The sequence below is a fragment of the Eubalaena glacialis genome, chromosome 19 (assembly GCF_028564815.1).
Source record: "Eubalaena glacialis isolate mEubGla1 chromosome 19, mEubGla1.1.hap2.+ XY, whole genome shotgun sequence".
Classification (NCBI taxonomy): Eukaryota; Metazoa; Chordata; class Mammalia; order Artiodactyla; family Balaenidae; genus Eubalaena; species Eubalaena glacialis.
The window spans coordinates 3066538-3090590 of record NC_083734.1 but is presented as its reverse complement, the minus strand read 5'-3'; the positions used below and the strand labels follow the sequence as shown (position 1 = coordinate 3090590).

Here is a 24053-nt window from a genome sequence, read left to right as displayed (position 1 = left end):
ATTGAGCAACTTACAAAATAATATTGAGGGAGATTAGGTAGAAGTATAGATAAAACAAGTTTGGTCACGATTTAATCATTGTTTAAGCCAGGTCATGGGTACATGAATATTTATCATATGAGGCTGTATATTTTTGTGAATGTTTGAAATTTTCTACAATAAAAGTTAAAAGAAAAAAAGAAGGAAATTGAGCAACTGACTTAAAAGTCACAAAGCAATACAGAAGGAGCACCTGGCAGCAAAAGAAAAACCCTAGTTCACTTACCCAGAGGCTGGACACCAGTGGTGCACTGTTACCTGTAGGGTGAGCTATGAAGCTCTGGGAGTCACCTTCAGCAATGAATGATTCATTCCAAGTGAGTCATGTCCCACTGCCTTACCTGTAAGACCAGTCTCAGATCTTATTATAGCCATTGTAGCATGCGGAAGCCAATAAAATGTCTGCCATCCTGCAGAGAACTTGTTGCCCACTTTAGAAGAAATACTAGAGGAAGTTCTTCAAGGTAAAAGCAAGTGGCCCCAGAAGGAAATTCAAATTCACACGCAAAAAAATCAAAGAGCACCAGTGAAGGTAATTATGTAATTATAAATGATAGTAAAAACACAGGTTTTATTCTCCTTTGAATTCATTTTTTTAATTATGTAAAATATTATGCATATAATGTATTGTTGGACCTGTAACATATAGAAATATATGTGTAATATATTTGCCAACAGCTACACAAAGGAGATGGGTTGGAACAAATCTACATTGGGCTAAAGAAATCACTGTAGATGGTTAAGATGATAATTATAACAATGTACGGTCAGGTTTGCAATATTAATAGATATAATATGTAATACCACAAAAGGGGAGCAAAGGGAATAGAGCCATATAGCAATAACATTTCTATAACTCATTGGAATTAAATTAGTATAAATCTGTAGTAGATTCTGATAAGATATACATTGTATGCCCTACAGCAACAACAAAGACCATAACTCAGATATGGTGGGGGGAAAAATAATCACTAAAGGAAATAAAAGGTTTGTATTCGTTTCCTAGGTCTACAGGAATAAATTACCACAAATTAAGTGGCTTAAAACAACAGAAATGTCTTCTCTTCCAGTTCTGGAGTCTAGAAGCCTGAAATCAAGATGTCTCCTCCCTCTGAAGACTCTAGGAAAGAACCTTTCCTTGTCTCTTCCAGGTGCTGGTGGGTCAAAGCAATCCTAGGTGTTCCTCGGCTTGTAGCTGCATCTCTGCTGACTTTGGGTGGACTGCTTTCTGTGTGCCTCTGTGTGTCCTCTTCTCTTCTCGTAACGACACCAGTCATTGGATTTAGGGCCCACCCTAAATACCGGATGATATCATCTCAGGATCCCCAACTAGTTACATCTACAAAGACCCTACTTCCAAATAAGGTCATATTCTGAGGTTCTAAGTGAACGTGAAGTCGGGGGAAGACTATTCAGCCCACTGAAATGTTATATTAGAGAGCACTCAATGCAAAAGAAAGCAACGAAGGGATAACAGAAACAACTATACTGGTGACAGTGAAGAGGCTGAATTAGTAATTTAAAAAACTACCCTCTCAGTTCCGTGCTTTGTGATGACCTAGAGAGGTGGGATAGGGAGGATGGGAGGGAGGCTCAAGAGGGAGGGGATATGGGGACATGTGTATGCATATGGCTGATTCACTCTGTTGTACAACAGAAACTAACACAGTATTGTGAAGCAATTATCAATAAAGATCTACTAAAAAAAAAAAAAAACTACCCACAAAGAAAAGCCCAGGCCCAAAAGACTTCAATGTTGAATTCTACTAAACATTTAAATAATAATTAATAGCAATTCTTAACAAACTGTTCCAAAAACAGAGAGGAAGGAACACTTTCCAACTCATTTCATGACAACAATATTTTCCTGATACCAAAACCAGATAAAGACATCACAAGAAAACTACAGACCAGTATCTCCTCTGAATATGGATATAAAAATCCTCAACGAAATACTAGTAAACCAAATCCGGCAACATATAAAAAAAATTGCATACCATGACCAAACGGAACTTATCTGAGGAATGCAAGGTTGGTTTAACATCCAAAAATCAATTAATAGAATAAATAGAATAAATAAAAATCACACAATCATCTCAATAGACATAGAAAAAGCATGTGACAAAATCCAACGCCCTTTCCTGATAAAAAAACCCTCAACAAGCTAGGAATAGAAGGGAACTTCCTCAACCTGAAGAAAGGCGTCTACTAAAAACCCACAGGCACCATCATTCTTAACAGTGAAACACACTGGATGCTTTCCCCCTAAGATCAGGAATACAAGGATGTCTTCTCTGCCACTTCTAGTGAAATTGTACTGGAGCTTCTGGTCAGGGCAATTAGACAAGAAAAAGAATAGGCAGCCAACAAAGTGTGCTTCATCGAGCAAATTACCACTGTGAGTACCTGAAGCTTAACCCCACCGGGCAACTCTGGGCGTCAGCATATACAAGACGCTCCTTGGCGTTGTCCCAAAGTTGGGGGAGGTGCAGGGAGCTGGGGTAGTTATACACCAACTCCATCACCTTTGGCTGAGGGTTTCTGGGGAGTTGGGAGGGTGTTAATTCCCTGGCACTTCCACTCTGCTGTTCTGGGCAGCAAAGCGGGCACCTGTGGGCACCAGAAAGCCCGGGACAAAGACATGCAAGTGCTAATCACTGGGAGTCAGGCCAACGTTCACCGAAGCAGTGAAAAGAAGGGGATACGGACAGGGTACCTACGCTTCTGCCACCCATCCTAACCTGGGCATCCAAGTTCCTCTTGGATTCCCCATCATGGCCGGTATCCAAGCCAAAAAAAAGGTGTCAAAACGAGATCTTCCCGCACTCCCACCCCCACACCCAGGACCCTGAGTGTTCCAGGCCCTCTCTTGTCATCCCCACTGCGAAAGCCTTGGCTCACACACCATCGAGGTTCCCAACTGGCTCCCCTACACTCAGCAGCCTCTTTCTCTTCTTGACAATCCTCTAAAACGTGGCCCGTGTGAATGTTCTAAAAGGCACATCTATTTACCCACCGTGTTACCACCAAACTTCAGTGGTTCTTATAAGGTACCTAGAGTAGTCAAATTCACAGGGACAGAAAGTAGAAGAGTGGTTACCAGGGGCTGAGGAAAGGAAAATGAAGAGTTGGTGTTTCATGGGGACAGAATTTTAGTTTAGGAAGATGAAAAAGTTCGGAGATGGAGGGTGGTGACGGTTGCACAACAACGTACATGTACTTCATGCCGCGGAGCTGTACGCTGAAAATGGTTAAGAAGATAAATTTTATGTTATGTATATGTTACCACAATAAAAGTGTTTAATGCTTCAATGGTTCCCAGTGCCTAAAGAATAAGGTGCAAGCATCTTACTTTACACATCAGCCCCATGCCCCAGCCTTTGCCCATCCCTCAGCCTCACCTCCAACCACCTCAGCTCTGAGCCCCCCTCCCAGAGCTTCCCTACATGCAGTTTCCAGAGCACGTCTTGCTCGTCCAGGCCCGTGTGCCTTTGCACTTTCTCGTTTCTCTTCCTGGAGCGCCTTTCCCACCCCTGTCTACAAGCAATTTCTCTTCCTTCCTCAAAACGCATTCATTCATTTGTTCAACAAGTATCTACCGGGTCCTTGATTCCTGACTTAGGAAACAGACAGTGGTGAGAAAGACAGTGGGGGCCAGTAGTTTGAAGCACGAGTGTACACGGGGTCCTTGGGAAGCACCCCAGAGGAGGGTCCGGCCTCACCTGGGAAACTCAAGAGTCATAGCTTGACCACCTCCTCCTTAGGGAACCCTCAGACACAGCGAGTCTCTCTCTTCTTGATGCTACTTCTGAGCCCTGATATTCTTTTAATTCCTGCACACGCCACATTGTTTACACTCATTTTATAAGCTTCTGGATTAGTCATGATGCTCTAGGTTGCAAGTGACATGAAACTAATCTGAACTAGCTTCACAAAGAAAGAGGGAGGGATGACCTGCTTCCGTACATAAACCGTGGAAAGCGCAGGGGTGGATGCGGCCCAAGGAACAACTGGATCCGGGGACACCCACTCCCCACGTCTTCCTGCTAGTTGCCTTCGCTCTCTCAGTGGGGGATGGGTTCAGGCAGCACCAGGTTCCTTCGCTTAACTAACTGTGCAGATACCACAGTCTGTCGATTCTAAGACACACATTTTAACATCCCTGAAGTCAGCACGCCACCTACGGTAGCCATTGGCTGGTTGGTGCTGCTCAGCCGGTTACAAGATAAGCTCCCTGCAAAAGCGCAGTGACTCGGCTTCCGTTCCAGGTGGCCTCACAGACGACCGCAGTCCTACAATATCTCAGCCTGCACACCAAGACGGGCAATCGAAGGAGCGGTGAGTCCCGGTTGCCTTATCAACACCTTCTTCTGATCCCTTCAGGGGAGACAAGGAAGGGCCAGCATCAAATTTGAAGAATGGGTGCCACGAGCTCAAAAGAAAATCCTGGAGACAAGTGAGGAACCGTTTTACAACCACACGTTACCAGGGGTCCTGATGGCAGAGGGGACGTCATCTGCAAAAAGTCACAGACAAATGACCTGGAGTCAAAGTGACTCAGAAGACGAGGTTTTAGAAACGCCCTAAGCAGTTTGCTTCATTCACACTTTCCTTCCTGTATACGAACAAGAACGCTGTAGGACATGAATTGATGTCTTAAATACGTCCAAAAAACCTTTTAATAAGCCTAAAGGGGCTTCCCTGGTGGCGCAGTTGTTGAGAATCTGCCTGTTAATGCAGGGAACACGGGTTCGAGCCCTGGTCTGGGAGGATCCCACATGCCGCGGAGCAACTGGGCCCGTGAGCCACGACTGCTGAGCCTGCGCGTCTGGAGCCTGTGCTCCGCAACAAGAGAGGCCGCGATAGTGAGAGGCCCGCGCACCGCGATGAAGAGTGGCCCCCACTTGCCGCAACTAGAGAAAGCCCTTGCACAGAAACGAAGACCCAACACAGCCAAAAATAAATATAAATAAATAAATAAATAAATAATTCTTAAAAAAAAAAAGCCTAAAATAAAAAGTGCACATAATAAAAAACATTACATGGGGGCTTCCCTGGTGGCGCAGTGGTTGAGAGTCTGCCTGCTAATGCAGGGGACACGGGTTCGAGCCCTGGTCTGGGAAGATCCCACATGCCGCGGAGCAACTGGGGCCGTGAGCCACAACTACTGAGCCTGCGCGTCTAGAGCCTGTGCTCCGCAACAAGAGAGGCCGCGACAGTGAGAGGCCCGCGCACTGTGATGAAGAGTGGCCCCCGCTCGCCGCAACTAGATAAAGCCCTCGCACAGGAACGAAGACCCAACACAGCCATAAATAAATAAATAAATAAATTTTTAAAAATTAAAAAAAAAAAATCACATCACAGTTTAATTGACAGTAGCTTTTTTTTCTTTTTTAGTGGAACACAAAATAATTGTTTGAAAATGGATGGCATCTTAGATTTTATGAAATGATGTTGACTGGGCACTCACTATGCACTGGAGACACACACTGAACGAAACAAAGACCAAGCTCATAAATCTAAAAAGCAAAAATCAAAAAAACCCCAAAGACCAACCTCCCGCAGAGCTCACGCATCCTATGACCCCCGAGAGCGAAGGGGGCTCTGGCCCCACCAGCTCCATCTCCAGCAACTCAAAAGAAAGGGATTAACCTGGTTTGGAGACATGATTATCCTTGGAAAAGTCTCTGTGAACAAGGAGTGTGAAGACCTACGATGGTCTCAGTCTGGGTCACGGCCAATGCTTGCGCCCGAGGTGAGGTCTACTTCCGGGAAGAAGGCAGGAAGGAGCATTGGACAGACAAAAATCAGAGTCGTTTTAATGTCTGTTTGTCCTATAAGATTGTGGGCACCCAGAAGCAGGTTTCTTGTCTACATTGGGCAGGGTCCAATCAGGAAAACAGAATTCAAGAGCGGTATAGCTCAGTAGAGGGAACCTAATATGGGAACTGGCCACACGGTCTGGGGAAGGGCTAAAACGCCAAGTCGGGTGGCGAGCCGACCCAGAGATTCCCAACAGCGGGACCCCTCCAGCATGTTTAATAAGGCTGGAGGGACAAGGGAAGGAGGTGGGACAAAGGCCAGAGGCCACTGTCACTCAGCTGGAGCTGGAACCACCCCTGAGACACTGTCCAAGGCAGCAAACGGGGTAGAAATCCCCTGGCTTCCACCCTCCTCTCAGCTCCCCGCCTCCTACTCACACCCTTAGCCGGCGGCAGAGGCCAGGGGAGCATCGGGAACCAGCCTGAGGGCGAAAAGGCAAGTGACCAGCATCATCTAACTTAGCTCCGAATCTGCAGTGCCCACCCCAGGACCAGGCTCCAACAGAAGGAAATCAACTAAGTATTGAGAGAGGCTAAGAATTACAACTGAAACGCACAATGAGAGGTCTGAATAGTGTTCCCTGGACCAGGGAGAAGAGAATAACTTATTCCACACCAAGGACACAGGAAAGGGTCACAAAGGACATGAAGAAGGAAAACGTAAAGAAATAAAGAGCAGAGGTGTGCCAGAGAAACAAAAAGGTGAGGAAGTTAGGCAGGGAGACTGCACACCTGAAGGCAGGGCAGTGAAAGCTTTTCAAGGAAGCACATGGTTCAGCGTCAAATTCCATGAAGTGCTTTTTCAGTTTCTCTCAAGGTGATTACACAGCTTTCCCCTTTTATTACTTACACAAGAAATTAAACTAAATTATGTCCTAATATCAAAGCATTCTTCAATTCCCAGAATAAAACTTACTTGGAAAAATGTATTCCTCTTTAAATTCTGCTGAATTCATTTTGTTATTTTATTTAGGATATTTGCATACATCCATATGTAAGCTTGGTCTACACTTTACTTTTGTGGGCTTGCCCTGTACTCCATCAGGGTTATTTTAACTTTGTGAAATTAACGTTCTGTGTTTTCTTATTTTCTGACACACCACCAACCTTTGATAATTCAAGCACACGTAACTGTGTGTGTGGAATTTTTACCCAGTCTCTGTCTTGTCATTCCTGCTTCCCACTTTATGGCTGGTCACCACCCCTACTACATCCACCCTGAGCCCCGTTCCTTGCCACCACAAAACCCAGATCTATGCTTTCCAGCTATACTGAGCAAAACTCTCGCCTCTTGGATTTGTAGATGAAGTACACAAAGGCCCTGCCCCTGTCTTGCCTAATTCCTCTCCCCGCTCATTTCTGATGCCTCCTTCTTACAGAAAGTCTTCCCTGATATGCCCTACCTTAAACCCCGATGCCCAATCTGGGCTCACCCAGTCCTGGCCTGTTATCCTCCCTTGTCTGTCTCCCCACCCAGACCTTGAGCTTAAAGACTGAACTTGTGTCTCATCCATCACTATAATCTCAGCACTGGCACATAGTAGGTACCTGCTACGTAGTGATTAGGTGAATGTTATAAACGTGCACCTTAGAAACAACAGAAGGAAGAAAACATTAAGTGAGCAAACGATAGTCTGTGGGTCAAGTCTGGACCAAACGAACGGACCACATTTATTCACATACTGTCTACGGCTGCGTCTGAGCTATCAGGGCAGGAGCAGAGTGGCTGTGAGAGCGTGTATGACCCCGAAAAGCCTAAAATATTTTCTATCTGGCTCTTTACAGAACAAGGTTTTAGACCCCTGGTTTGGAGCCTCCACTCATATGTGGACTCCAATAAGCCATGGACTTTTTTTTTTTATGCATCAAAACAAGTAACAACCCAGGAAAGGTTGAAAAGAATGAGTTACTACTGCTGAAAGATGGGGGGCAATGCAATAGGTTTCCTGTTCCTACACTGACACTCGTTGGACGTCGTGAAGACGGCAACCACACTGTGCTCCCAGCTCCACGCCCACTTCACCCCATAATCGAGTTCACTGAACACCCTCGTGCACACTCACTACCACCACGCTTGTTTATTTCAAGGTGTTGCTCCACACACAGCAGGGGCTGGTCATGAGCTCAAAAGACCACACGACCGAGAGGTCACGAGAACGAGTGAGGCGAGCCAGGTGGGGGACAGCCCACCACTCGGTTACCCTAGCCAACATCGAAGCACGACTGATTCAACAGAGGCTAGAAATCTGGATTTTTACGTGGAAAAATGTCTTGATTATTAAAATGTTGTCAATCAACAAACATAGGCATTTATCTTGGGATCTGGGGGCAAATTTTTTTTTTGAAGTACAGTTGAATGTTGTGTTAATTCTGTACAGCAAAGTAACTCAGTTATACATATATATATATATTCTTTTTCATATTCTTTTCCATTATGGTTTATCACAGTATATTGAATATAGTTCCCTGTGCTATACAGTAGGACCTCGTTGTTTATCCGTCCTATATATAACAGTTTGCCTCTGCTTATCCCAAACTCCCAATCCTTCCCTCCTCTACTCCCCAAATTGGTTATTTGGATTACAGAATTAAGGATTTCTACTCAACAAAGATACCAACAACAAAGTGAATGGACACATTACATATCAGGAGAAACCATTTGCATCATCTAAAAATCAACAAGTGACTAATGTCTAAAATATTCTAGTCAGAAATCCCAGTCGAAAACTGGGGGGGTGCGGGACTTCCCTGGTGGCACAGTGGTTGAGAGTCTGCCTGCCAATGCTGGGGACACGGGTTCGAGCCCTGATCGGGGAAGATCCCACATGCCTCGGAGCAACTAAGCCCGTGCACCACAACTACCGAGCCTGCGCTCTAGAGCCCGCAAGCCACAACTACTGAGCCCACGTGCCACAACTACTGAAGCCCGCGTGCCTAGAGCCCGTGCTCCACAACAAGAAGAAGCCACCACAATGAGAAGCCCGCGCACCGCAACGAAGAGTAGACCCCGCTCGCCGCAACTACAGAAAGCCCACATGCAGCAACAAAGACCCAACGCAGCCAAAATAAATAAATAAAGTTAAAAGAAAAAAAAGAAAAATGGGGCTTCCCTGGTGGCGCAGTGGTTAGGAATCCGCCTGCCAATGCAGGAGACACGGGCTCGTGCCCCGGTCCGGGAAGATCCCACATGCCGCGGAGCGGCTAGGCCCATGAGCCACAACTACTGAGCCTGCGCGTCTGGAGCCTGTGCTCCGCAACGGGAGAGGCCGCGATAGTGAGAGGGCAGTGCACCGCGATGAAGAGTGGCCCCTGCTCGCCGCAACTGGAGAAAGCCCTTGCATAGAAACTAAGACCCAACACAGCCATAAATAAATAAATAAATAAATAAATTTATTTAAAAAAAGAAAAAAAGAAAAATGGGGGGCGGGAGGGAATTCCCTGGCGATCCAGTGGTTAAGACTCGGACTTTCACTGCTGTGGGCCCAGGATTGATCCCTGGTCGGGAAACTAAGATCCCATAAGCCGAGTGGTGCAGCCCAAAAAAAAAAAAGAAAGAAAGAAAAATGGGGAAAGAGCAGGAACAGGCAACTTATGTTACAGGAAATGCAACAAGGCAGCAAGGATATATAAAGATATTCTCAAACTCGGTAGTAACCAGAGAAATGTAAATAAAAAGAGTAAGGCTGCTAAAAATTAGAAAGCTGGACATCATCAAGTGTTTGCAGAGATAAAGCTCTTTGGAATCCTGTGCACTGCTGGGGGGAGGGGGGGAATGTAGGATGGTGCAGCCTCTTTCAAGAGCAACCGGTGGTACTCAGTTCTATTAAGTATAGGCACACACTATGAGCAGGCAGTCCTGCTCCTGGCCTGAATCCCAGAGAGATGCTCCCAGAAGTCCATATGGGACAAGTACAAGAGGTTCATTCAGCATTGTTTGTAGTGTCTGGGCATAGGAATCAATGTGGGCGTCCATCACCAGGAGAGAGAGAGGCAGGATGTGGTGGATACACAAACCAGACAGTCACCATAGCAACAGGGATGAGTCACAGAAACATGGCGGTGAGTGATAACACTAGGAAGAGCTATAAGGTGACACCATTTATGTAAATTAAAAATACCTGCACACATAGCCTGGATGGGAGGGGAGTTTGGGGGAGAATGGATATATGCACATGTATGGCTGAGTCCCTTTGCTGTGCACCTGGAACTATCACAACATCATTAATCGACTACACTCCAATATAAAATAAAAAGTTAAAAATAAATAAAGAAAAAAAGAAAAAAGAAAAAAATACATGCACACAAATTTAAAAAAATATGAAAAACATGCACACAGAACAGTACACATTCTTAGGAATACATACAACAAGACATGGAAATATTTGGTAGGGAAGAGACTTTCATTCAAATGCAAATATTTTGGGAAGATGTAAGCACATTATCTAATGAAGTCAAGATAGTGAGTAAACTGACAGTTACATTTGGGCCATACAACTACGAATAAAACCACAATTGACGCTAAAAAAAAAAAAAAAGAATACATACAACAAAAGCATATGTATTAAACACATTAGAATAGTCGGCTATGGGGGGGAAGAGAATGAGCAAGTGGGGTCACAGAAGAAGAAGGAATGAATTATAAATGAACCAACAAAAGCATGAACAAGCACGCAAAACAAGAGAGGGGCTGTGACGGACCAATGATGATAAAGTGCTAAGAATGAGCATGTGATTAATTCAATTCCCCACACCTGACGTCTAAAACCATGGGGAGAGGGAGGAACGAGGTCTACAACTAGACACAGCCCATAGAGTCAGAAAACATTTGACAATCTAAGTCCGCACGCAGGTTCAATGACCTCAAAAAGCCTTTCCAACGAAGACATTTCATTATACCATCTGCTGCTTGGGAAGACAGAACTCAGACAACCCAGGCTGTTAATGTCAGCTTGGAGCTTTACATCACCATCCTCAGCACAGAACACACGTCAGCAACGTGGTGAGCAGGGAATAGGATGAAGAAGAGACAGCTTCCTGTGTCCTTGTAGCTGAGACAGGCTGGGACCTGGGACCCTTTGCTGCAGTGCTGCAATGCTTGCCCCTGGACACACCTCTCCTGGAGCAACAAAATACAAAGAAACTATATGGGACTAAAAATAACTGCACGAATGCTCAGTTGGGGCAAATTCTGGACCCCAAAGATACAAAGAGACCAAAAAGCCCAACTGCCACTTTCAAAGAGCCTGGAGCAAAAACAGGGTGTCGGGAGCAAAAGCAGGGTACTGCGCATGCCCCCTGCACACACCACCACCAGAGGGGTGGGCAAAACAGCTAAGTCACCCCTCTGGCCTGTCACCTGGACACACCCCTACCCTCACCGCATATAAGAAACAAGCTCGCCCCGCCTCAGGGAGCAAGCAAGCAAGGGAACCTGTTGTTTGTTCTTGCTTCCCCCGGCTGCAGCAGGGGCCCCAGTAAAGCCTTGCCTGAATTTCTTGTCTGGCCTCTGGTCAATTTCTATTAATTAAGGAGGCCAAGAACCCTGGTCGGCAACACAGCTGTTCCTTCAAGCAGCGCTAACAGGGACCAACGTAAGCAGTCACCCTGGCAGGGAGGCTCTGGGTCCATAGCTACATGTGATTTGCTGTTTGATCCTCAGGGAATTCTCATTCTTGTGGGAGATTAAACTTAGACACAAAGTGAAGCAACAAAAGCCACTGAACACAGCCACGGAAGGGAAGTAAGAGATGAAATGCCCCATGAGCAGAGCCAGGGCCAGAGTTTGGGCAGCAGAGCCTACCATGGACGGGGTGACCAGAATGGACCATGGAAAAGGTATGCATGACACTGGGGACTGCCGTGTTCACGGTGAGCCACCAGCTGCCCTGCAGTGACCAAAGACCAACAAGAGAACCAATAATTTAACAGTCACCCCATGCTCTGCCCCTCAGCGCTGCTTGGCACGTGCCATACTTTGGCTTCTTCCAAAGTCAGGAAACAGTTCTTTACCCATCACTGCATCTTAATACTCAAAAAATGCTGCTCTCTCCAGAGAGAGGGCAAAAAGCACTTGGTAAGCTGGATGGAAGAAGTCAGTTCCAGGTATGGTATCCATCTTTTTCTGTGGAAAACAGGAGGCACACTTTACAAAAAAGGGTTAACAGAGCAGGCCTGAGATGGCTCTTCTGAAAAAAGGGCCTGCTTGCCAGGTTGGCCCTTGGCTGGCATCTGGGAACTCGGATTTTACTTCCTGACATTTGTAGGACTGATAAGAGAGGTTCTTATTGCTACTAAATTGTTTGTGCAAACACGGTGGTTTATGCTGAACACCTGCTTTCGTTCCGGGAGTCTGGAGTTTGGATAGGTGCTAGGCAGAGGACGCCCGTGTGACCAGCCCCCAGAGAAGAACCCTGGTGCCGAGTCTCCGGAGAGCTTCCTGGTGGACAGCGCTTCACCAGTGTTCCCACAACTCGTCACCATGTGACTCAGCCAGGAGAGGACTTTTGGAAACCTGTGCCTGGTCCCCTGGACTTGACCCCATGGGGCTTTTCCCTTTGCTGATCTTGCTTTGTATCCTTTCACTGTGATAAACCGCAGCCATGAAGATGACAATGTGTTGAGTCCCATGAGACCTCCTAGGGAATCACTAAATCTGGGGGTGGTCTAGTGGACCCCTGACACAGAAATAAATTCAAGATAAAAGAAATATTGGAGATCGGACCAAGAAAATGAACTCAACGCATACTTCTGCCTTCCAGGTACCCTAAAATTCTTTGGAATGACAGAAATATTTTTAAACCACTAAATCAATAAGAGACCTGGGAAACAAGAAACAGGGCCACTGGCCAACTAAAGCATCTAAGACACTTCTGAAAGGTGGAGAGTTCTCAGGATCAGACTGCCTAAGTGAACCCCAGCCCAGTACAAGCCTGGGAGGAGGCCGTCATGCAGGGGCGAATGGTAACGGGTTTCAGGCTCCAAATCAGCAGAGAGAAAGAGGGGCAGGGATGGGATCTGACCAGGAGATGAACCGGGGCGCAGCGGCTGGGATGGCCAGGGCCCCGGGATGCTTCCCCACACACACTGAGCGGCCACAACATGAGCCCCTCCCCTGGGCCACACACTCCACCCGGCAGCGCGTCACAGCTCGCCAGCAGTCACCAGGGGCAGCAAAGAGGCAGGGAAACAGGAATCCTCACACTCAAAGAAAGGCACCGCAGGTGTTTACTCAGCGTCATGAAAATGGGGACACCAAGCCAAGAGGAGAACATATACCAGAAGAAGGAGATAATAAAGCACGTAGAAGAAATTATTAAATGTCCTTGGAAAGACTGAGGGGAGACTCTACCTGCAAAAGCAAGAGCCAGCTGATGGGTGAAGATCTCTACTGCACGTTGTGAGATTAAAAAGCAGGGTCAAGAGAATCCCCTGGCGGTCCAGTGGTTAGGGCTCGGCGCTTTCACTGCTGGGGCCCAGGTTCGATACCTGGTCGGGGAACTAAGATCCCGCAAGCCATGGGGCGCGGCCAAAAAACAAAAAAGCAGGTCCAAGGGTAGTACTATTTGTGCAAAAGAAAAAGGAGGAATCAAGAATCTAATTCATATTTGCTTATATTTACATAAAGAGACTCTGGAGGGATACGTAAGAAACTAATAACAATGGTTACCCACTTGTGGGGTGAGGGAGAACTGGGTAGGGGCGGATAGGGTGACGGGGAGACCTTTTAATACAGCATAATTTTTGAACAATGAATATCTTATCTATTCCAAACATTAAATTTAAAAAAGTAGAAACCTTGAAAATTAAATATATGATAAACAATACTTAAAACACTCAACAGATCGGCTAAAGAGTTGACTGGACAAAGCTAAACACTAGATTAGGGAAATCTCCCAGAATACCGTCCACAGAGATAAAGAGACAGAACATTTGAGAGAAAAGTCAAGAAACTTGAAAGATAAATTAAGATATTTTAATACCCCATTTAACAGTAATTCCAGAAGCAGAAAATAAAGAGAATGGAGGAGATGAGGAACTCCTCAAACTTCCCCAGGGCCAAATAAATGTATTAATCTATAGAATGAAAGGGACCACAGAGAACCGAGCAGGAAGAACAAGAGAAATCCACCCCTAGACAAACAGTGCTGAAATTTTAGAACACTAGAGAAAAAGAAAAAATTGTAGAGCTTCAGAGAAATAAACAGTTCAACTACAAAGAAATAGGAATCAGGCGGCATAGACTTATCAACCACATTAGATGCCATGCCAGCAGGTAATGGAGAATTATCTTCAAAATTCAGAAATTTTTTAACCTAGAATCCTATACCTAGTCAAGAGTATTCATGTGGAACAGCAAAATTTAAAAATATTTTTTAAACATGTGAAGGCTCAGAAAGTTTACCACCCACAGAATCTCTGGGGAAAAAAATTTACTTAAGGACTCATTCAATCGAAACAAATAATGAATCCAAAAAGGAGGAAAACAAGAGATAAAACAATCAATGATGAGCAAATAATCAGTAAAACTTATGACTGCTGATGCATAAAGTACAAAACCCCCAAATCTCATATATGCAGATTATCTTTAAACATCAAGAGAAAAAAATGTTTAGATATGTGTGAAAACTTAAGGATACCAAAAGAGCTCAATTTCATCTGTCATCAGGGAAATCCAAGTTAAAACCACAATGTGATACCCACCAGAATGACTAAAATAAAAAAGAAATTACCAGGAGTTGGCAAGGATGTGTGGCGATCACGTATGCTTCTTGGGTACATAAGTTGATGCAACCACTGTTGAAAACTGTTTGGCAGTATCTACAAAAACTGAGCATATGCACACCCTATGACCAAGCAATTCCACTTCTAGACATAAACTCAACAGAAGTGCACACAGCCCGTTTGCTTAGGGCTGGCCTGTAAATGTATATAATATTGCAAAAACTAATAGAACTAGGAATCATAGTGGAAGTCTTTAACACAACTCTCAGAATCAATAGGTCAAACAGAAAAAATAAGTGTACAGACAATATTAGTTATAATTAATAAATTTGAGATGAACATATAACTTTGTACAGGGAAAAGTCACTAAAACCGACAGTTTGTTAGACTACAAATTAATTTGTTTTTCATCTTTCAGCAATATAGCAGAATTGAAGTCCCCAGACCTTCCAGCTACAAAGTATCTTTTAAAAATACTAGAAAAAAAATATATATATATATATAAAACTTTGGAATCAATAGGTTAGAGAAACCTGGTGAAGTCAAAATTCAAAAATGTGGACAAAATTAAAGGAATTTTCAGATATTATAAAAACAGAAAAATGTGTTATCACTGATGGAACTTCTAAAGAATGTACTTCAGGGAGAAGGAAAGTGATCCAAAGAAGAGTATCTGTGATCAATAAGGAATGAAGAGTGAAGACAATGGTAAACAGGTAGATAAGTTTAATGTTAACCTAGAAAATAATAATAATAATAACAGCAATAATGTCTGATTTGAAGGGTTAAATTAAAAATAGAGCAAAGGCCAGATGGGAGGTGACAGGAATTAGAGGCCCTTGCCTCCATCAGAAGGAGATTGATTACATACATGATCTAATCTTTCGATTCAAAAGCTAGAATTTGAGTAAAATAAACTCAAATAGAGTAGAAAGAAAAAGAACAGAAATTAATGACATAGAAAAAGAAAAATGAATAGGATTAATAAATCCAAAATCTGGTTCTTTGGAAAGACTAATAAAGTAAGCAAGCATTAAGCAAGTCTGACCAATTAAAAAAGAGAAAAGGCAGACATGCACACACACACGCACACACACGTATGAACAAGAAAAAGAGTGCACCACAGATATGAAAGACTTTTTTGCTTGCAACAGACAACTATACACAACATTATGCTAACATATATTAAATATCAACAATGTTAATGATTTTCCAAGAAGATATAAAGTATTAGGTTGACTTTGGAGATAGAAAACCTGAGCAAAGTCAATGATCATGGAAACATGAAAAGGTAGTTAAATACTGATACCAACTTCCTTAAAAACAAAAACAAAAAAAACACCAGCAGCCCAGGCGGTCTGCAGTCAGATTGTGCCACACTTAAAGGTGCAGATCGTTCTTCTGCTTCAAAGCATAGAAAATAATGGAAAGTTTCCCCACTTAATCAGTGAGGACAGCATAACCTTGTTTATGAACTCAGACAAAAATGGGAGGAGGGTGAAAAAATATATACCAATCTCTTACAAATATAGATACCAGAACCCTAAATAAAATGTTAGCTAAGTGAATCTATCAAACAACCCAGACGTGCATTTTAAATTATCCCAGGATTTTAGAGACAGAAAAGCTAGCAGAATAATCACCTATGTTTAATAATGTTAAGAAGAAAACTACATGGTCATCTCAATACATGCTATACAAAAGCATTTGGGGGAAAAAATCAACAAAACAGAAACTTACTTAATCTGATAAAGAAGATACTTAGTGAATATACACTGGGAACATTCCCCGAAAACCAAGCCCAAGACAAAAATGTCCTATTTTACCCTTAATAGTCCACACTGTGGAGAAGGTGGTCCATAGAAAACAAGGAATGAGCACAAACGTTAGAAAGAAACATCTGTTGCTTCTTAACAGAAGAAAAGATTACGCACCACAAGCAGACACATCAACTTGAAAAACTATTAAAACAGAGTTCAACGTGGAGGCTTCAGATCTAGTTTGGGGCACCAAATTAAACAGGCTTGCTTTGCGAGTTTATCGTACAAAGCCATTTGCTGTAGAGTTAAGGCATCAGGGTTGACAGGTTTTGCTCCCCCTACCCCGTCTTAAATGAAACAACATCTTGTTTGAAACTAGATGACAAAAATCTTCTGAAACCAAAATTTGCTCGGAAGCGTTGACTTGTGTCGACTCCACGGGACTTTATCTGCTGCCTGCAGCGCCCGCAACTGCTAATGGATAAGCGTGTCGACCAGTCCGCGAAATTCTCCCGATAGAGGGCAAGGGAGAGCAGCTTCCCCGGAACGCGTCTTTCTAACCGTACACCGCTTATTATATAAACTTACCTGCTGGCAAATGCAGCGCCCACAAAAGAAAAATGAGGTATTCAGGGTCCAACTTCCTTTAAAAAAAAAAAAAAGAAAAGAAAAGAAAGAAAGCATCTAAAACTAACTGTGCTTCCAGGATGCGCAGGGAGGAGGCGTCCCCGCTGCGCTCCTGACAGGCTGCGCATCCCGGGCCACCGGGCATCCAAACGGCGCCCGGGCTCCAGGTGCGCCGCGCGGGCCCCGCCAGCGCAACGGTGCCCATGGCTCCGCGGAGCCGGGATTCCACGGGCCGGCCGGCCCCCGCCACGCAGCACTCAGGACAGCTCCCGCGGGGCCGCCGCGCGCCGGGCCGCGGGCACCTCCGTGGCCCAGTGTCCGCGGCACCGGCCTCCGTCCTGCGTTCCCGGACACCCCCGGCCCGGAGGGGAGGCCGGCCACCTGCCGCGCCACCCGCGACACGGGTCCCGCCACCCGACTGGGCGGGCAGGACGCCGCCTCAGTGACGGGCAGCCCCGCGCCCCGCGCCGGACCCCGCACCCCGGCCCCCGCACCCCGGCCCCCGCACCCCGGACCCGGACACGCAGCCCGCGTAAACGACGCCGCTCAGGCGTGAGGAATGGGCGGTCGGCGTGGGCCCTACTCACCGGCCAGCTCGGCTCTGCAGCCCGCAGCCCGCAGCCTGCAGCCCACAGCCGCCGCGGCTCGCGCGCTCGCTCCCGGACTCCCTGAGGGGGCCCCCCGCCACCAAGCGGCGCCCCGGAGGCGCCGGCAGGGGGCGCGAGCGAGCAGCGCGGGGCAGCCTGGGAGTTGTGGTCCCGCGGCCCTGCGCCGTCTCCCGCCCGCGCAGTGCCCGGGCCGCCCGGCGTGGTACCTGGACCCCCAAGCTCTGTGCCCGGGCCGCCCAGCGCGGTACTTGGACCGCCAAGCTCGGTACCCGGACCGCCCAGCTCGGTGCCCGGACCGCCAAGCGCAGTACCCGACCAGCAGCTTCAGCATCGCCTGGTGACCTGGTGGAAACGCAAACTCTCCCTCCCCCTGAGGCTACGCAGGGTTTGCTGCATTGAAAACTCTGCGGGGGGGGAGGGGCAGCAATCTGCCTTTTGCAAGCCCTTCAAGTGATTCTGAAGTTTCCTCAGGTTTGAGAACAACTGCTCTACATCCCCCCGACCCCCCCACCCCCACCCCCGCCAAGGGACCTCATCTCACCTATGGCATCAGTTACACACATAGCACACACACACACCCATACGTCCCCAGGTGTACTGCCGGCCCAGACCGCCCCTCTCCCTCCCGCCGGCAAGTCTCAGTGTCCACCCAGCATCTCCTCGAGGATGCGTCTGAGACACTCAGACTCATCAGGGTCAACACCGGACTCGGGATCCCCACTACCCCCTTCAGGTTCTGCTCCAGGGCGCCTCGTGTCCACTGCACTCATCGACGCGGAAGTCACCTAAGACCTTAGCGGAAGCCGAAGGGGCCGAATGGCAGGACACTTACTCATACTTGAGGGAGGATCGGAAGAGGAGGAAGGGAGCAAGGAAAATGCCAACCCGTCAAGACGTGAGGGGAGGGGAAGGGCAGGTGCCGGTGTGAGAGTTCCCTGGAAGTGTTACTGAGGGAGGGTTGTTTAAAGATGTTGAAGTATTTATGACAAGAATCCAGTTAAAAGGGGCTGTGGGCTACACAGGAAAGAACAAGATAGCTCACACTGTATGATTCCTAAGAAGTTGTACATATGTGAGTGGGCAGGCAGAGTCTGAGGGCAAGTAGAGGGATGAGCCAGGGCTAGAGGTCCTCAGGGGCCATATGTCCCCACACCTTCCCCCCACCCGCACCCAGGAGAACTTGCTGCGTCTGGATACACAGTGGTTGTCACACTGGGGATGCCACCGCCATCTAGTGGGTAGAGGCCAGGGACGCTGCAGCATATAATGTTGGCACAGGACGGCCCCGCCACAAAGAAAGATCTGGCCCAAATGCCAAAAGTGCAGAAGCTGAGAAGCCCTGAGAAAAGAAGAGAGGAAGTTGTCTGTGAGGACAGACAGGCGTGCATGTGTGTGTGTGTGTGTGTGTGTGTGATGCTGAATCTAAACTGAGCAAGAAAACAAGTAGGAGGGAGAAAGCTGAATGGCTGAAGGAAGTAGTGGGTCAGACAGACTGCAAGTTCTGATGGAGGTCAGTGATTTATTTATCTTACTGGAGTCATTGAAAAACCAAGCTAGAGAGGAGCTTCTGGTAAGGGAATAGGATGGTCATGGAGGCCCAGGTCAGGATGTGAGGATGGATGTCTAAGGTGGGGGAGAGGCAGGGTTCCTGAGTACCATTATGTCAATTGCACAGCCTGGGGTTGGGGCGGAGGAGTGGAGTAAATGAGAGACCAAGGTCATGTACGTGGATGCGGAAACCACTGACACACACGGCAAGAAAGTAGAGAGATACCAGAAAGGGGAGGGGAGAGGGTGGTAAAGGCAAAGGGTTGAAGGCCTGGACAAGAGTGCCGGGGGAGGTGTGGGCTGGCCCTGTAGAGAAGAGCAGACTCAGGTGTTCTCAGGACGGTCAGTGTTTCCATCAAGGCAGAGGTGGAAAAGTGGAGCCACCCGGTGTGCTTGAGGATAAAGAGGGATTTGCAGGTTGTGGGGCAGATATTCCAGGGGATTCTGGGTTGGGAGGGGAAGGGTTTGGGGGGTGGGTTTGCAGAGGCGTGAGGGAGGAGAGGGGAGGGTCTGGAGCAGGGGAGCAGGGGAGAGCTAGATCAGGAGCAAGAAATACAGAGCATGGGGGGACTTAGGGGTGGGGTCATGTCTTATATCTTAGAAGTTGATTGAGCCTTAAGACCAGAGAATTTGCCTCACTTCGCAGGTGGCAGGGGGGAGGGGGAGACATTCATCCTGGCAGTGTCTGTAGTCTCAGCAAGTCCTGTGACAGCAGAGTTCCTCACCCTGAAATGGTGAGTCTTAGTTACAATAAATTCCTAATAAAAAACCTATTCATTCCTGGAATAATCTTACTATCATGTTTTTTTAATTGGGGCTTGATTCAGTTTGCTAATACTTTAGGATTTTTACATTGATATTCAAAAGTGAGAGTGGGCTATAATTTTCTTTTTGAATGTCTAATACTGTTTGGTTTTCAGAATCAAGGTTATGATCAAATCAACATTTGGAAGCTTTTGTTCTTTGCTTTTTCTCTGGAACAATTGAAGTAGCATGAAATTTTTCTGTTCTCTGCGGTCTGATCACTTTCCAGGTGAAACTGTGTGGGCCTGATGCTTTCCTCGGGATGAATAACTCTTTAACAAGCTTCTTTATTTCTTCTGTGGTAATTTCACAATTTAGATTTTTAAAACTCTTGTAGAGTTAGTTTTGATAAATTATAGTTTCCTCAAAACAAATTGTCCAGTTCATCCAGATTTCCAAGTGTATTTCCGTAAAGCGGAGCAAAGCATTCTCTTGGGAACTTTTTTTTAAATAAATTTATTTATTTTTTGGCTGCGTTGGGTCTCCGTTGTTGTGCGCAGGCTTTCTCTAGTTGCGGTGCGCGGGGGCTACTCTTCATTGCGGTGCGCGGGCTTCTCATTGCGGTGGCTTCTCTTGTTGCGGAGCACAGGCTCTAGGGCACGGGGGCTTCAGCAGTTGTCACACACAGGCTCAGTAGTTGTGGCTCGCAGGCTCTAGAGTGCAAGCTCAGTAGTTGTTTCCCAGACCACGGCTCAAACCTGTGTCCCCTGCATTGGCAGGCAGATTCTTAACCATTGCGCCACCAGGGAAGTCCCTCTCTTGGGAACTTTTTAACTTCCCCCTAATTTCTTATTTTGTATATTTTCGCTTTCTTATGTTACAGTTTAAAATTGTATTTTTCTTTTCAAAGAATCAGCTCTTAGATTTATTTTTTAGTTCTATCATTTTTTGTTACTATTGTTTCCTAATTCATTAATTTCTGCTTTTATCTTTACTAGTTTATTTTTTTTTATTTCTTCAGGGGTATTTTTGTTGCTCTTTTTCTAACCTCTTGAGTTGGATGCTTAATTTTTCAGTTCTTTTTGTAAATGTAAGTGTTTAAGGTTAAGACCCAGCCTTTAGATACAGATATGTACTATCTTAGATATAGCCCATAATTTCTGCTGTATCTCCATGATTGCTATTTTGTAAATATTTTAAAATTTTGGTTTTGACTTGTTTTTGATGTAGAATGTTTTTTATATTGAAGTAAAGCTGACTTACAATATTATATTAGTTTCATGTGTAAAACATAGTGATTCAGTATTTTTATATATTACAAAATGACCACCACTGATGTAGAGTTTTTTAATCTGAAGCAGGAGTATGAGAGTTTTTAAAATTCCAGGCATTAGGGTCTTTTGTTTCTGATTTTGTTATTAATGTTTAGTTTTATTTCATTGTGATCAGAGATCAGAAATCAGTGTTGCCTGTACTACTTTATATTTTTTTAATATTTGAGCTTTCATTTGCAGCCTAAATAGGGTCAATTTTTGTGACTGTTTTAAGGGCACTCAAGGAAAATGCATAGTCTCTGTTTTTGGCCTAAGGATTTTGATATGTATCAATGAGATATAACTTATTAACTATATTATGTAGGTCTTCCATATCCTTAGATGTATTTTGACCTGATGTAATCTGAGAGAAGTAAATTAAAATCTTTTACTACTACTGTGTTTCTTATTTCTCTGGAGTCCTACTTTATAAATGACGATGCTATGGTATTTCTGCACAAATAGCCCTCTTATATTATATATCCCTCTTTTCATTATAAAGTGACCTTCCTTGTCTCATTTAACCTTTTGACCTTTGCCCTGAATTTAACCTTGTCTGCTATGATGACAAGCCTGATGAATTTTGCTTGCTTTAGCCCAATATCCCTTGGCCCTTTTATTTTCATCTTTTCTGAAGCCTTTGTCTTAAGTAAATCCCTTGAATAGGGCACCAAGTTTTGCTTTGTGATTCAATCTGAAAGTCTCTTTTCTTGGAATAGATGAGTTTAGCCCTAACATGAATGTGAGTTATTTTATGCCACGTTTTCAGCCTTTTTAGTCCTTCTCTATTCTTATATTACGTGCTTTGTGTTTGCTTTGCCGTTGTCCTAGGTGTGTTTCTCCTGATCATTTGGAAGGTTTGCATGTTTATTCAAGCAGCTGCCTTTACAATGATAACTTGACAGGATGCTCTATTTCTCCAGACTGTTTCTGTTGACCCCGTTCTGAACAATGAAACACAGCACTTTTCCTCTTTTTTCTTTACCCCTTCTCCTTCTCTGCACTCAATGTCAAATGATTTCATCTTTCTTTAGTGTTTGTTTTTTTCATTAAATATGCTTATACATACCTCTATTACTTGATTTTTAAATCAGTTTTAAATGAGATATTTCAATCCCTGTGTATAACAGATGAGGAAACCAGTGAGTTTAAATGCCCCCTCTTTTCTTTCCCTTTCCATCCCTAGTTTTGTTAATTCTACCATTCCCACGTTACTGGGTTTGTAAAATCATCCGTTCTGCTGTGACCATAATCCCCACATTTGTTTTCGTGCCAGTCCTACAGTTAAACAGGTTCAGAATCCCTTTCACCAAAGCGTTTCCCCTGGATCATTTCGTTTTAGATTTCATCTTGTGATCTCATCTTCTGAAGATCCTGCTTCAGTAGTTTCTTCAAGAAGAATTTATGGAAATGATAGTCTCTGATGAGCTTTTCATGTTCAAAAATGTTTGTTGCCTTTATCCTGAAAAATAGTTTGACAGACTATAAAATTCTTGGGGCACATTTTTTTTTCTTGAGGATGTAGGTATTGCTTCCTTATCTCCTAGCACTGAATGTTGCCATAATGAAGTCTGAAACCAGCCTAACTTCTTTTTCCTTATACATGATTTAATTGCCTTGCTGCCCCTATGAAATCCATAAACCTCATTGTTGTACATTTTGGAGTTATCCTTCTGTGCCTGTGTTACCTGGGACAGAGTGGATTGGCTCTATGTATTCAGCTTGTCTTTTTATCTGATCATTTTTCTTAAATCTTTAAATATTTGTTTTAATACTTTATTTCAGTCTAATTCTTGGGTGCACAAGCACCCTTTTCCCGTTGTTCCTGGAAAGTGCCAAGGTCTGCCCTCACCTTGGTAGTAAACTTGGCTGGCTCTTCCCGAGAGATCCAGGTTCCTCCTGTTTGACTTCTGTCAGCCCTCACCTGTTTTGGAATTAACACCTGTCTCCTAGCTTTATTAAAAATGGTGTTTCTGCTTCTGTCTCATATTCCTCCTTACTCTTGCGTAATTTCTGAAAGAGGACTGGGAAATTCCAACTTTATTTCACCATGTCTAAGCCAGATCCAGTTTCGACCCTTTCTCAGCCCCTTCTATTATTTTAATTTCACCTGTGTCAGGGGACCATATCGTTGGCTGTCCAAACCTGGATACTATGAGTGTGAAAGAGGGTGATATTAACGTGATGCTGGGACTCGCATTGTAACCTGGGATTATCTCTGGGAAAACGAGAGGTGTGGCCACGCTTCCTATGGGGTGCTTGTCTTTGGATTGTCGAGTTTGGAGTTTCCATGTGCAGACCTATTTCAGCTGAACAGCCTTGCTCCCTCCCTGCCTGGCACAGTTACAGGTCCCGGCACTGTCCCTGTGGGACCCGCGGTCCAGACCCCCAGTCCAGGTGTTAGCTGGGGTATTAAAGGTACTGCAGATCCATCACCAAACCAGAGGCTGGCTTAGCTCAGTCCCCTGTCCTCCCCGGTCCCTGAATGGCTGCTTCACAAACTGTAACCCTGGGCAGGTATCGGCTGCAGCTTTTCTAAGCACCATTTCAGGAGCCAGGAATCCCCCCTCAGGCCCTACAGCCCCATCTGTCATGAGGCCGTTTCAGTTCTTATTGCCCACGAGTCAAGCCCCCAGCCTCCACTGCCTGATTTCAGACGGGGGCCCAGCAGTCCAGCGGCTTCAAGCCCGCAGCCCACTTTGCATCTCTGCCCCCCTCTAGTCCATGGAGATGCGTCAATGTCTTTGAGCCTGGATACATACTTAAATTTTGTTATTTTTATATTTCTTTGCTATATTTGAGGGATGAGTTTACAGTGCTATATTAAATAGAAATATCTGTGTGATTTCTACTTTGGGAAATATTCCATTC

The 24053-nt window shown here is 45.2% G+C and overlaps 1 protein-coding gene across 6 annotated transcripts in view; it reads right to left on the bottom strand.

Moving 5' to 3' along the window:
• The window catches only part of SPECC1 (sperm antigen with calponin homology and coiled-coil domains 1), a 245017-nt gene extending 228035 nt beyond the window's left edge, over positions 1–16982 (bottom strand). For all 6 annotated transcript variants that reach the window (XM_061176653.1, XM_061176657.1, XM_061176655.1 and 3 more), the window contains exon 1: positions 16931–16982. The gene's annotated coding sequence lies outside the window, so the exon portion shown is untranslated. The remainder of the gene's footprint in view (positions 1–16930) is intronic.
• Between the last annotated feature and the right edge of the window lie 7071 nt (positions 16983–24053).